Source organism: Thamnophis elegans, chromosome Z, assembly GCF_009769535.1.
Source record: "Thamnophis elegans isolate rThaEle1 chromosome Z, rThaEle1.pri, whole genome shotgun sequence".
Classification (NCBI taxonomy): domain Eukaryota; kingdom Metazoa; phylum Chordata; class Lepidosauria; order Squamata; family Colubridae; genus Thamnophis; species Thamnophis elegans.
The window spans coordinates 121,091,544-121,106,390 of record NC_045558.1 but is presented as its reverse complement, the minus strand read 5'-3'; the positions used below and the strand labels follow the sequence as shown (position 1 = coordinate 121,106,390).

The 14,847-nt window shown below is 40.7% G+C and overlaps 1 protein-coding gene across 7 annotated transcripts in view; it reads left to right on the top strand.

Moving 5' to 3' along the window:
• The first annotated feature begins 674 nt into the window (after positions 1 to 674).
• EPN1 (epsin 1) overlaps positions 675 to 14,847 on the top strand; it is a 54,862-nt gene continuing 40,689 nt past the window's right edge. For 6 of the 7 annotated variants that reach the window (XM_032234670.1, XM_032234666.1, XM_032234669.1 and 3 more), the window contains exon 1: positions 1,505 to 1,978. The gene's annotated coding sequence lies outside the window, so the exon portion shown is untranslated. Of the gene's footprint in view, positions 761 to 1,504; positions 1,979 to 14,847 lie in introns of those variants that run through there. The other variant, XM_032234664.1, reaches the window with a different exon arrangement.

Here is a 14,847-nt window from a genome sequence, read left to right as displayed (position 1 = left end):
TATTTGCTTTAGATTTCTCAGAAAATTAGTATTTTTAGACAGGGCCCCGAGCTTTTAACAAAATATCTAAAGCAGAAAATTCCATTGTATTATTTTCTATGTATATATGCTTACAAGATCCTTTATAATCACTCCAGCTATACCATTCTTTTGTATGTGCCTAGTTTGTAGAATTACATACACAGCAGGAAAACTTTTCTATTCAACCAGTATTCTCCGGCTCCAATAAACATATTTGTAGTCAATCAGACTATTGGATTTTGGGGGAGGGGGGGAAGTATATGCTACCACTTAACATGCCAAATGGGGTGATTTTTATGGGTTGGGTACAAACTAATGTTAACAATAAACTAAGTTTTCTTTACATTTAATGGAAAATTTGCTGAATCTGTAAGATAAAAATAAAAGAGATTCAGAGTTATGATTTGGAGTAGTCTCTTGCCTTTATCAAAATATTGCATTTATAGGTACAGGCAGAAGATGGGACTCAAGAGATTGTTATTTTCTTCATGGATCCAGTCCAAACTTACCTTTATATTAATATGCAGGAAAATGCTAGTGCTGTTCCTTTAAAATTTAGAAGGTGATTTGGGATTGGTTACTGCTCATCACAGGCCGCATTTCTGATTGGTGTTTCCCTGGGGTGGGGCTCACCATTTGAGCGAGTAGGTACCAATGTTAATAAATTGGAGTTTGGGAAGAAGTGCAGAATAACCACAGGAACAACTACGACTCTTACTGGAGCGGCGCCTCATTGCAAGTAGCTATGTTTTCTGACTTCTTGCAAATTTACACAATGCCATTTCGGTTGGCAGGGTTTGCCGTGGAGGAAACTTATTGAAATTAATGTTTTAATGTTGGGCTATTGTTTCTTAGTAAAGGTTTTGCTATTTCGGAGATTTTTGGGTGGTGGTGGTTAAAAATAGGGATTTTTTGCCACCTAACCAGAATGCATACATAGGAAGAAATGAAAAGTAAGATTTTTATGTGCAATTAAACGTAAAACGTTTATTTTTTTAAAAAAAATCTATATTACCAGATTCGACCGTTTGTATTTTCTTCCCTCCCTTTGTGGTTTGGTTTGTTTTTTGGTCCCGGCTCATTTTGGCTTGGTCCGATTCTCTATGATGCGGGAAGTAACCGGCCACTCAACATGGAGAAAGATGAGGGCGGAAATGGGCACCACCTGGAGGCGGAAACAGGCCAAATCGGCTTCCGCTTCCGATTTGCGGGCCGTCCTCCCGGCGCCGCTGCTGCCGCCGTCGCTAGTGCCGCATCTACTCCGCGGGCTTGAGAGGGGCCGAAAGCCTTCGGAAGGGCCATAGAGTCCTGGTGTGGTAGAGCGGCATTCCCTTGGGCCAGATTTCTCTGCATTGCCTGGGAGACGGGGGAAGAGAGCCCGAAAAGGGGGGGTGGGGTTTGTCTTCAGACGGGGGTCTGGCCGAGGTTTTCCACAGGGAAGAAGCTTGAACGGTCTTTCTCTTCCTCCTCCATTCTGCCCCCCCCCCCCGAGTCCAGCCTGTGACTCCTGATCCTGCGAAGCCTCCTCCCTGGAGAAGTGGCCTCCCTGACCTCCTTGCCTTCGTGACCCTTGAACTCAGTCCGTTCTAGCTTCCCTCCCGGAGGTTCCCATTCTTTCCGGCTTCTCCTTCCCTCCAAGGAGCAGGTCCGTCTGTCCGCTCCCGCCTGTCCCCTGACGTTTCTGCTCTTCTTGTGCCCGGCTTCGTCTCTCCGTTTGGAAACGAAGCTTGCTTACTCAACTGGTCTGCCGAGGTTCCCCCCCGGTTTTCAAAGGAGGGCACCGGCTATGCCCCCTGGCTGGGGGAAGTGGGGGGTCTAAAACGCTCACTAGGGACCCTGGGGGGAGGGAGGAGGGGGGTCTCCGGTGGTGGTGGTGGCCTGCTGTTCACAGATCAATTGGTGTGAGCCCCAACCTCTCTGCGGCCTGGAAGATCGAAACCCCCCCTACACTCTCCAAGTAAGTAAACTGCCATTGGCAGGTCAAGGTATGAACGGGAGAGAAGGGTGGAGTCTTAAGGAAAGGAATTGCCTTTATATAATGTGTGGACAGTGTGTCTCAACTCCCATTTCCTGTTGGCTGGAGTTTGCTCTTTCAGTTCTGAGAGTCGAGTCTGAGCTCAGAAATCAGCTCTTGCAAAGACAGGTGTGTATCCAGCAGGAGAAGGAACGCGCTCCCATAAGGATGAATTTAGGCCAATATTGGGTATGTGAGGCAAGTGCCAAATAGTTGGGAAGAAGTGAGGGTTTTATTTTTGATTGAAATAAAAAGAATTTATATCAATGAACCTCCTGCAAATTTGATCACGCAGGTTAAGTTTTAAATAGAGGTGATTTATGAGAATGGAGCACATTAGAATGTGTAATACAAATCGAGAATAAAATGAAATGGATTGATAGACTATTCAGAGGTGCAAAGAAATGCTGCTTCATGCTATAAATCCATTATTACAGTGTGCTTTGATAGTAACTGCTACCTTTTGATAGCTTTGAATATAGATTAGAACAGCCTGTCAGCGGTTATTAATCAATACAGTTCTTAGTCGAATGTCTGTATTCAGAGATAGTATATCATTGATAAAACAGATGCTCTTCAAAAAACTGCAGGCTTCTGAATTGCTTTCATATCAGTTCTTCAGTGTTACATGGCTGTCCACTGTTGAAGAATGATAAGCACAGATGCATTATTAGTTCAATTAATTTAAAAAGTAACTATTATTGCATTTGCTATATTTCTTTCAGAACCATAAGATGAAATACATGTTCTCTCACTCTCCCATGTTTTCATAACAACCTTGTAATATTGATGAAGGTTTAAGATAATAATACACAGCCTTTATGGCTAAGGGAAAATTTCAACCATAGTTTTTCCTCAGGCTTCCACACTTTTATTCACCTGTCCAAAATATCTTCCAGCTATAGTGTGTGTGTGTGTGTGTGTGTTTGTGTGTATGTGTTTGTGTGTATGTGTTTGTGTGTGTATATATATTGTGTATATATACACACACAAACACACACACAAATACACACACACACGTTATTTCTCATTTGCCTCCTTTACTTTTAGTCTGGCCTGATTTGGAAATACAGTAGGTAAAAAATAAATATGGCTAGTCCTTGACTTACAGCATTTAGTGACCATTCAAAGTTACAGCGGCACTGAAAAAAGTGACATGACCATTTTTCACACACACAACTGTTGCAGCATCCCCATGATGCCATGATTTACATTCAGATGTTTGACAACTGAGTCACATTTATGACCATTGTAGTGTCCCAGGGTTATGTGATTCCCCTTTTGTGACCACCTGAACCAGCAAAGTCAATGGGTTAAGATTCTCTTAACAACCATGTTACTAACTTAACACCTATAGTGATTCACTTAACAACTGCGGCAAAAGAGATCATAAAATGGGGCAAAACTCATTTAACAAATGTTTCACTTAGCAATAAAAATTTTGGGCTCAATTATGGTCAAAGACTACCTGTACAGTACCAGCCTAAAATGCATTTGCTTCCTAAATTCCTCCTTGCAATTTCAGTTTCAAGAAAAGAGAGGAAGTTAGAGAGAGCTTGATTTCTCCTTGTGTTCAGATTGTTTAAGACATTATATATTCTCTCAGTGGCTACCTTACCTGGAGTCAGTTTTGTCAGTTACCTTCAGGGCCCTGTGGTCTCTAGGTCAGTGTTTCTCAACCTTGGCAACTTGAAGATGTCCGGACTTCAACTCCCAGAATTCCCCAGCCAGCGAATGCTGGCTGGGGAATTCTGGGAGTTGAAGTCCGGACATCTTCAAGTTGCTAAGGTTGAGAAACACTGCTCTAGGTCTCTTAGATTACATGGTTTAGCTTTGTTCATGCAAATTTGGGACATAATGGAATGAGGCAACAGCTGTGATATTTAGGTAACTGACAATGAAAAATGTTTTTAAAAAATGCTAGAAGAACATCAAATTATTTTCACAGAATCTTCAAATTGGAAATGTTTTACAATCATCAATCATTTCTAGTATGACAGCTGGGAATCCCTACTGCAACATTGACTTTGAAGTGTAATTGTACATCCAGACTGCATACTTAGTCTGCTTTGTTTTTTTGTGGACTTATTTGTGTTTCATGTGTGCTCAACCTTCACCGAGTCATGTAAAACTAATTTGCTATATAATCATGACTAGGTGATGGATGATAAAAAAGAGTTGTGGGGGTGGGGCAGGCTGAATTTTGAAAGTTTTTTTTAAAATTGTTTTAAGGATTTTTTTAAAAAATATTTCATTTTTAGGAGTAAGTATTATACTTAATGAATTTGGCAGGCAACAAATTAAACCTACACTAACAATATTTTAACAGAATAGTATTGTACCAAACATACGACACAAGTTCATACTTTTGACTAGTTTTTCCCAACACAATATCTTCCAATTCTCTTAAGGAAAGTAAGAAATGGAATCTTTTTGACATCTCAAGGATCCCAGCTGGGAAAGAATGTGATTGGGAGATCATCAAAACTTATGGATACTTTAAAATTCAAATAGTTGAACTGCCTGGATTTTGTAACATAATGAATATTTACTGCCTCTCTTATTCTTCCTCTCCCCCACAACCAAGGATTAAATATGTTATTAACAGTAATTCTTTCCAATAATCAATTTTCATTTCCTTATTTTGGAATTCCTTGAGATTTCTAGAAAAAAAGTATTTTTTTTCTGCATTTTTTGATTGTCATTGGTTTCAGGATGTAGAAATTATTCCATCAAGACAGAAGAGTGTGCCACGATGTATGAGATGTGAAAAGAAAAGCAGCAAATAGGCTTTATTTTAGCTTATAAAATAAGCAGCCTTATTTTAATTTTACCCAATCTGGTGCCTTCAAAATATGGTAGACTACAGCTCCCCTAGTGCCCAGTTCACACTGTCTTTCTCAACAGTTTACCTGCGAACATGGCTGTTTCATGTAACTGTCATGAGTTATAGCTAGAGTACTGCATTTGAATCTTTGTCTGACTCACTTTTGAAGCTAAGCAAGCAAGAGAGCAAATTTCATGTTAGTAGAAATCATTCTGTTCTAGATCTGATGCCTGTTAACTGCATTTACATCTTCTCCAGTATGGGAGGTGTGTAAAGATTTCCTTCCCCATACTATAGGTAAGGTTTTGTATTTAAAAAAGGTATCTTAAGCATTTTAAAGAACATGCTTTCTCTTTTGCTTGCTTTTGTTTTCTAGGTTAATAGAGTGGTTTGCTTTACCCTTTTTTTTTCCACAGGGAAAATGTTCCAGTCTTTAAACTATTGTAAGAAATAACAATTTTACTTGATTTTTTTTCTAAGTAATTGGCTCCATCATCAGTTGTTTATCATCAAGGTATCAAAAGAATATTTCCCTTTATTTACAGTGGGGCAAAAAAGTATTTAGTCAGCCACCAATTGTGCAAGTTCTCCCACTTAAAAAGATGAGAGAGGACTGTAATTGACATAGGTAGACCTCAACTATGAGAGACAAAATGAGAAAACAAATCCAGACAATCACATTGTCTGATTTGGAAAGAATTTTTTTTTGCAAATTATGGTGGAAAATAAGTATTCGGTCAATATCAAAAGTTCATCTCAATACTTTGTTATATATCCTTTGTTGGCAATGACAGAGGTCAAACGTTTTCTGTAAGTCTTCACAAGGTTGGCACACACTGTTGCTGGTATGTTGGCCCATTCCTCCATGCAGATCTCCTCTAGAGCAGTGATGTTTTGGGGCTGTCGCTGGGCAACACGGACTTTCAACTCCCTCCAAAGATTTTCTGTGGGGTTGAGATCTGGAGACTGGCTAGGCCACTCCAGGAGCTTGAAATGCTTCTTACAAAGTCACTCCTTCGTTGCCCGGGCAGTGTGTTTGGGATCATTGCTGAAAGACCCCGCCACGTTTCATCTTCAATGTCCTTGCTGATGGAAGGAGGTTTGCACTCAAAATCTCACGATACATGGCCCCATTCATTCTTTCCTGTACACAGATCAGTCGTCCTGGTCCCTTTGCAGAGAAATAACCCCAAAGCATGATGTTGCCACCCCCGTGCTTCACAGTAGGTATGGTGTTCTTTGGATGCAACTCAGCAATCTCTCTCCTCCAAACACGACGAGTTGTGTTTCTACCAAACAGTTCTACTTTGGTTTCATCTGACCATATGACATTCTCCCAATCCTCTTCGGGACCACCCAAATGCTCTCTAGCAAACTTCAGATGGGCCCGGACGTGTACTGGCTTAAGCAGGGGGACATGTCTGGCACTGCAGGATCTGAGTCCCTAGTGGCGTAGTGTGTTACTGATGGTAGCCTTTGTTACGTTGGTTCCAGCTCTCTGCAGGTCATTCACTAGTTCCCCCCGTGTGGTTCCGGGATTTTTGCTCACCGTTCTTGTGATCATTTTGACCCCATGGGTGAGATCTTGCGTGGAGCCCCAGATCGAGGGAGATTATCAGTGGTCTTGTACGTCTTCCATTTTTTAATTATTGCTCCCACAGTTGATTTCTTCACACCAAGCTGCTTGCCTATTGCAGATTCAGTCTTCCCAGCCTGGTGCAGGTCTACAATTTTGTTTCTGATATCCTTCGACAGCTCTTTGGTCTTCACCATAGTGGAGTTTGGAGTGTGACTGTTTGAGATTGTGGACAGGTGTCTTTTGTACTGCTAACAAGTTCAAACAGGTGCCATTAATACAGGTAAATGAGTGGAGGACAGAGGAGCCTCTTAAAGAAGAAGTTACAGGTCTGTGAGAGTCAGAAATCTTGTTTGTTTGTAGGTGACCAAATACTTATTTTCCACCATAATTTGCAAAAAAATTCTTTCCAAATCAGACAATGTGATTGTCTGGATTTGTTTTCTCATTTTGTCTCTCATAGTTGAGGTCTACCTATGATGTCAATTACAGTCCTCTCTCATCTTTTTAAGTGGGAGAACTTGCACAATTGGTGACTGACTAAATACTTTTTTGCCCCATTGTATTGTCAATATTTGTATCCAGAAATGTCGATCAAAACATTTTCCAAGGTAATTTTTTTCTATGAAAATGTTTCTCTTCAGACAGGTTTTGAGAATTCAGAGTAGTATATATTTTAGGTGATTGTTTTAAAAAAATGAGAAGTGGGAATTTCATGGTTCCCTTTAACTCACATCAAATATTGTATTATTTATAGTAACAAAAACAATAATTAAGAATCTTGAGATGAAATGCTTATTGAAATCATACCCATTTACACAGGAAATTTTTCCTGAAAACTCTTATGCGTATTAAATGCTGTAATGAATGTGTTTATTGCATGAAAAATTATGCATAAATTATTTGCATAATTCTTTCCTGAAAAATGTTTAGAAAACATGCAATTTGTATCCCAACTTTCATCAAAGGAATGAAAATCAAAATTCCTTAGCCATGTTTAACCGGATATAAATGGATAACTGATTTGCTGAAAGCTGCCCATTAAGTTTATAGTTGCACTTGGCTTTACCATCTAAGTTTTATGGACAATTATGTCATTTGCTCTTTATACTGAATTCATGTAATTCTCTTTCAAATCTGCTTTTGTTAGGCTACTTTGAAAACAAATAGGGTATTAGAGATCCACACACAACTTTCGAGATACTGTGTATTACACATTGTGTTATCTATTTTCCACGATAATCAGAGTTTAGATAAATGAAAGTAAGATGGTGAGAGTATAAGATTCTGTGTCCAATGCCAATTACTCCTGTTGTGGAATGGTATATCTCTTGCAGGATATAGTCCATTGGGCAAGAAAAGCAAATTTCTCCAAAAGAAAATTTTATAATTTTTAAGTAAAATAAACAGTGCTAGTTTTACTGCTACAGTACTTTTTATCCTAACCCTGTCTAGGACTATTTCATCCAGCATAAAGTAGTTTCAACTTGCATTTTATCTGCCAATATGCTATGTGTCATGCTTCCATGTAACACCCCCCCAAAAAAGAAGACTCCGAGGCTTGAGTTTCTTCAAAAGTTTCATTTAATTAGAGATGTCATATTGACACATCTGGGAAAACCCAAATCTGAAAGTTTCCAAGTTTTCCTCACCCAAGTGAAAGTTCAAGTCCCTTCCCTGCACCTATATGTCCATCACATGGTCCAATCAGGCACTGTCCAAAACTGGAGATACCTGCCAATCACCCCATCGGCAGCTGCAGGTCAAGATGTCCTTGACTCTCCGAGAAAAGAATGTTATTTTGACTGTATATCACCCATACTCCATATAATCCCTCCTCCCTTTTCCCCACAGTAGAAATTGTGGCAGGCCTGAAGGCCCAATGTAAAAGATGAATTCCAGGTCTGACACACTGTATATTCTTTATTTCTGGCAATTTGGTTAAGCTTTGGCAGAAGAGACTTGCTGTCTGCTGTAACACAGATAAAATGCATGGGGCTTCCATTCATCCAAAGGGTATTCTGCGGAGATGGTAATACAAGTCTTTGAAGTCTTATATCCCTAACATTTATTGATTCTAGATATATCCCAATTTTCAGCTAAGATTAGCTGCTGTAGCAGTTTTAAAGCTTGCCCAAAGCTACCGAATCATCAAAAAATGTTGCAGTATGAGTTACCGGCTCTGTCGTTTGGCAAGGCAAGCAAGATACTACTCTAGATGGCAATTGTGGTATTTGAAGGGGAAGTGAGCTGACTGATGGTTTTTTTTTTTAAGCCAATCCCCAGAAACAGCTGTTTAATTGAAAGTGTCTACAAATTTGATTTTTTTTTCTTAAATGTTTGCTTAGGAAGCTGCACAAGGCTGACATTCTGTGTCAGGGGTCTGTGTTTGCATGTGTTTTCATTTTGTAGCTACCTTATAGACCCTTGATCTGATTATACCTGTATTTCTATATCCTGACTAATCAAAGACTCCATGGTCTCAGACAGAAAGCAAAATAAATTAGTGGTAGTACCAACATGGCTATGCCACATGGTATAACATGACTGGAATAATTACTACATCGGTGGATGGTGATATTTTATTTTTATTTTTTTATTTTTTAGCTTAAATAAATTTCGAGAGGGGGGCAGGTTTATAATTTCTGCAGTGGCCAGAAAAAAGCTTATTTACTTATTTGTGCTACTGTTTTTGCTGAAGCATGACTATTTCACCCTCCAAATCATTACTAATTTCCCTCATTAAAACCAAGAACAATTATTTACCGCATTTTTGGGCTATAAAACGCACCGGAGAATAAGACACACCAAGATTTTGAAGAGGTAATTTTTAAAAAAAAAGTTTTTGCACTCTGCAGGCCTTTCAAAGCCTCTGCACACCTTGTTTTTTGCAAAGACCTGGGCATGCGTAGGCTTTGGGAGGCTTGTAGAGTGCTCCTGGGGGCTGGGGAGGGCAAAAACAAGCAACAAATGGCCTGTTTTTCACTTGTTTTTGCTCTCCCCAGCCTCCAGGAGCACTTTGCAAACCACCCAAACCCTTTGTGCACCCATTTTTGAGAAAAACGAAATTCACGGAGGTGGGGTTTTGGGAGGCCAAAAATGCTGTATTCAGTGTACAAGATGCACCCAGATTTTCATCCTTTTTTGGGGGGAAAGGTGCATCTTATACTCCAAAAAATACGGTATCTTGATGTATTCCCATTACCCATTAATCTACTCGCAGTTGCTCACTTTCAAACTCCTGGGTCAGCTGGAGCTCATGACAAGCTCACCTCACCAGCAATGGTTCTCACACGTGAGCCTGCTGATCATCAGCCCAGCGTTCTAACCTCCATGAGCCACCAGGTTCCTTCAGTAACAGTTATAGTGGGCAACTTCACGGAGATGTCAAAGGAGCTCCCAACTGGGCATCCCCAGGCAATGGTGATAACACCAGCAAATCCTTTGCCACAGAAACACTTTGGTGCTACAGGGGGTGTGGGGGGGGGTGTGTGGGATATTCATGCAATTAATTTTATATAGATCAAAATTTTAAATAGAAAATTAAAAGGAGTGAATTACAATATGTTAAGAGTCTTTGCTTCATACAAGCATTGGGTCATCTTGTGGGCTGCAAAAACATGTAGAGAATTTCAAGAAGATTAAAAAAACATTTTAAGTGAATTAGGAACTTTTCACCTACTTCTCTTTGTATCTGTAGCTTTCCTCCCAAAATAGATGGTGTTGAATCCTAGTATGGAAATTTCTTCATCAGCCAGTAGAACTCAATGACACAAGTACATATTAATCCCGGCTGGTTGTACCTAAAAAGGTCATTTTTATTGCAGCCTATGTTAAAGGGGACATTTCTGAGCCACACAGGAAAATGATTCTCTGGCTGGACTTTCTTGAATCACTTTGAACATTTTGATAATAGAGATAATTACCATCTCTCTTCAAGATAATTTGAGCATTCAATTTAATTTGCCTGGGTTCAGTGCAAGTCTTTATAGGAATATTTTTTCTCTTAAGCAATCCACCATGCTATGGCCCTGAAAATTAGTGTAAATAAGTAATAGCAAAATGGCAAAAATTAAACAAATGAATTTGTGTGTCTTGGTGAAGTGTTTTGTCATGTATTCTCCAAAGTACCTGAGGACAGAACAAGAAGTAATGTATGGAAACTTATCAAGGAGAGCTCCATCACTGAAGATTTTTAAGAAGGGACTGGATAGCTATTTGTCTGGAATGGTGTAGGGCCTCCTGCTTGAGTAGGGGTTGGATTAGAGGACCTCCAAGGTCCCTTCCAACTCTGTTGTTCTATATTCTGTAAACTGAGTGCTCTCCAGAATATTTGCAGTACAGTTCCCTTAAACCCAGCCTCTATGTAGAATACCGCGAGAAAGATGATATAAACTATCACACCCCCACACATTGAAGTTAGAGAAGACTTATAAATGTAATAAAAATAAGAAAAATCAACTGTATTATATTTGCTATTTCACATTGTCTCTCTAATGTTCCTTGCCATGTTTGAGAATTGAGGGAAATGGGGCTATCAGTCTTTGGCCAAAGCTAATGCTGAGCATATCTTCCTGTTATCAGCTGTTCCGAGTTATCCAACTTGGGACCGTAATTTCCAAATGAAAGTGCCAATTAGGAATTTGGGGAGAAGCCTAGAGATCTCTAGGCTGGTGGAGAAGCTGTTCAGTTTTGCTCTTTTCCAAAGTGGATGGACGTTGAACTTGTTTTAGGTTTTGTTTCTTTAAAAAAATAATGTCTCAATGTGCTTTTAAGTAGCTCTGTATTGCCAAGCAAGATGGAGAATAATATTCTTAAAATGGCCTTGCTGCCTATTTATACTGTCTTAGCCTTATTAAATTAGAACTTTTCAAACATAGAGATTTAGAAAAGTGTGTCTGAAATCAATGGTCCCATTTATTTGTTGCACATTAGGGCCTTCGGTCACTTTCTCTTCTCTTGAATCATCTTCAGGTTATTGGGTTGGTAACTAGAAATTCTAGAGCTGGAAACTCTTACATTGAACAAAAACGGAAAGGGGCAGAAAGAGGAAGAATAATGAGCCACTGTGACTCATCCCTTAGAAATGTGGGCTTCCTTCCTTTTGAGGTTTAAGAATGTCCAGGCTTAAGTAGGGCAGGGGCTTCCAGGAAGTTAAGGAGAATTTGGGGTCAGATGTTGCCATCTGCACAATTTCCGCTTTTCCGTCGCTCTTACCTCCCTTCTATTCCACCCACCCTATTTACTCTTGGGAATTTTTGCTTCCGGCCTGAATTTGTCCTAGAAGCAATTCTGACAAATTCAGATTAACTGAAATTGCTAAGGTTACTTGGCTGAGGGAGCCTGCGGGGAGGATGTTCCCGTCTTCTTCTATATTGGGGGTGGGGCAGGGCATGAGAGGTGAAATTAGTAAATAATATAGGAAATTCTGTGTGTTTAGGTAAATGTTATTTTGTTGTGGTTGAAGCATTTTATTCTGCTATGAAGGCTTAAAACTTGTTTTCCCATTTTTGTCTTATTCTATTTTTCTTTTTGTCCTTGCTTTTTTTTTCCTGGGGCCTCATAAATCTCACATGTGGAGAGTCCAGTTTAGTTCCTTGCTCAGTTCATTCAGTGATCGTCCGAAGTTACAATGGCACTGGAAAAAGCAGCTTTTGGCCGTTTTTCACACTTAAGACCAATGCAACATCCCTGTGGTCATAGAATCAAAATTCAGATGCTTGGTAACTGACTCCTATTTATGATAGTTGCAACGTCTCTGGGTCTTCTGCAAACATCTGACAAGCAAAGTCAATGGGGAAGGCAGATTCTTTTAACAACCATGTCACTATCTTAACAACTGCAGTGATTCACTTAGCAACAGTGGCAGGAAAGGTCATAAAAATGGGGCAAAATTCACTTAAGAAATATCTCACTTAGTAACATACACTTTTAGGCTCAATTGTAGTTGTGGGTCAAGGACTAACTGTACAATGACCTTAGGCCTTTTATAACACGTTGTGAAGCCTACTTCACGAGGTCATTGGAAAGATATAAATAAGGAAGATTCTGTGCCTCCGTGGGCGTTTTTGAGGAAAAGCAGCTATAAAATAAATAATGTCCGAGGTTTTGGATCTTGATCCTGCAGACTGATGCAAGTAAACGCTGCCAAAATTGTATCCTTAACCGAGATGTCTGCTAGTGTTTTGACCAAAGAAACCTGGCTGGGAAAAAGCTGCATTGGATAAAATGTAAATGGAGGAAGAACTGGATAGCTTGATTTTTCTCCCTCCCCACTCCAATGTTTCCAAATCTTACATTGCCTGGGAAATGTCAGTTTTCCTTGAGAAAGCAGCAAATGCAGCATGGCTGACTGGGGAATTCTGGGAATTAAAGTCCACAAATCTTTAAAGTTGCTGAAGTTGGACATCCCTACAGTAAGAAAGTATTTGGCAGGGTGGGCTGCTTCCTATCTCTTCTCATGTCTCAGAATATCTCCTTTGCCAGTTGCTACTGCTAAAATACAAGACAGATTGACTTTTGTTCTGATCCTGAGTAAGAAAATCATCTTCTGTTGTTCAGCCACAACTTTTGTTCTGTTTACCTGTAAGCCAGAGAAAACATTGAGTCTTTCAGATTTACAAGCCTTGATCCAATTGCTTTTAAAGACAGAAATGAAGAATGTAGCATCTAAAGTGCCATACTGCGCTTTTTATTTTACTTGCTTTTAAAGTTTCTCTGATAAAGAGCTATGTAGAATTTCTTATTTTTTTCTTTCTCCTATTTATCAATATGATAAGTTAATTTTTGAAGCAGGTCTGGGTTTTTTCCGCTTCTTTTGAAGACTTAAAGCTAGCTTGGGGGAGAACAATTGGTTTGACCAAATTCTTAAAGTCCTAAAGTAAGGGCCTTTAATCCAAAATATGGATAATGTTGTGAGACCTGGTTTTTAGATTCATGCAAACCACGAATAGGAACAGGGGCGATGTCTTTCATTCAAAGCTTGGTGTTGTGGTGAAGGTGCTTGCCTGGAAACCAGGAGACTGTGAGTTTAAGAGCCGAGATGGCGCAGTGGTTAGGGTGCAGTACTGCAGGCCACTTCAGCTGACTGTTATTTGCAGTTCGGCGGTTCTAATCTCACCGGCTCAAGGTTGACTCAGCCTTCCATCCTTCCGAGGTGGGTGAAATGAGGACCCAGACTGTGGGGGCGATATGCTGACTCTGTGAACTGCTTAGAGAGGGCTGAAAGCCCTATGAAGCGGTATATAAGTCTAACTGCTATTGCTATTGCTATTTAGTTTCACCTTAGAAACAAAACCCAACTGGGTGACTTGAGGCCACTGTGACGCCTGCTGTGGATGACAGCTTCTCCATGTCTTCCTCACCCCCACCGCTTCCTTCCCCCACCGCTTCGCGGCGGTATGAGAGAGCATTCCTGACACATCCAATAGTGCTGACCAAGGGTGGTATTCACTTACCTTCCCTACCGGTTTGCAAATGTGAGCATGCATGCTTGCACGTGCCACCTCTGTGCATGCACTCAGCCTTCCATGCATACACTTTTGGCAAAAAAAGGGCCTAAATGGGATGCCATAGCACCGGGGCAATTGGGTGGGGCTACCCACGATTACTGCTACCGGTTGAGGCGAACCAGCCTAGTAGAATACCACCTCTGGTGCTGACTCTGAACTGCCGGCAGATCATGCCTTGGCTGGGGAGAACTAGCATGAGAGTCAGGAAGAGGGGGTGGAGCTACTGGCCTTGGTGGATGCTAGAGTACACAGGGCAGAGAGGCAGAGATCTGCCAGATTGATGGAGAAAAGGCCCCGCCCCTCTTAATGGGTTGGACCAGGAGGGGCTATTTAGCACAGCAAGCGGAGAGAGGCATTGCTGGAAGCAACGTGTGGATCGTGGCCAGATGGTTGCTTGTGTCTCTGCATCTTGTGAGTTTAATTCAGTTGCGGAGAGCATTTATATTCTTGTTTGGAGCAGCCAGTTATCTGTTGGGTGGACTAATTGGCCATTGCCTGGAAGGTTAGTCTGGAGCGTCTCCGCGGCTGGCTTTGCTGAAAACGACCCCATGAACTCTTGGCTTGGACAATTCCTGTGACGTCTCCTTGTAAGCCCTGAGACCGGACCACTGGACTTGTTGAAAACCTCAGTGAAGGACCCGGATCTCTGAGGGAATTTGGGCTGTTTGTTTTTGGTACCTACCCACGCAAAACCTTTATTTCCAAGACTTTTTTTAGGTTTGGCTGTAAGTTTGTTTTGCTTTTGGTTATCTACTTGTTCAAGAGCTAAGCTTGCAGCTGGAGGTTAACTGAAAGCCTGAAATAGAACTGTTGGGGGGATAGACAGAATAAAGCTTTCTACGCCAACCCTGACTTGTGGTTGAGTGCGGGGCAGCACAGCCACTCTCTCAGTCCTGCC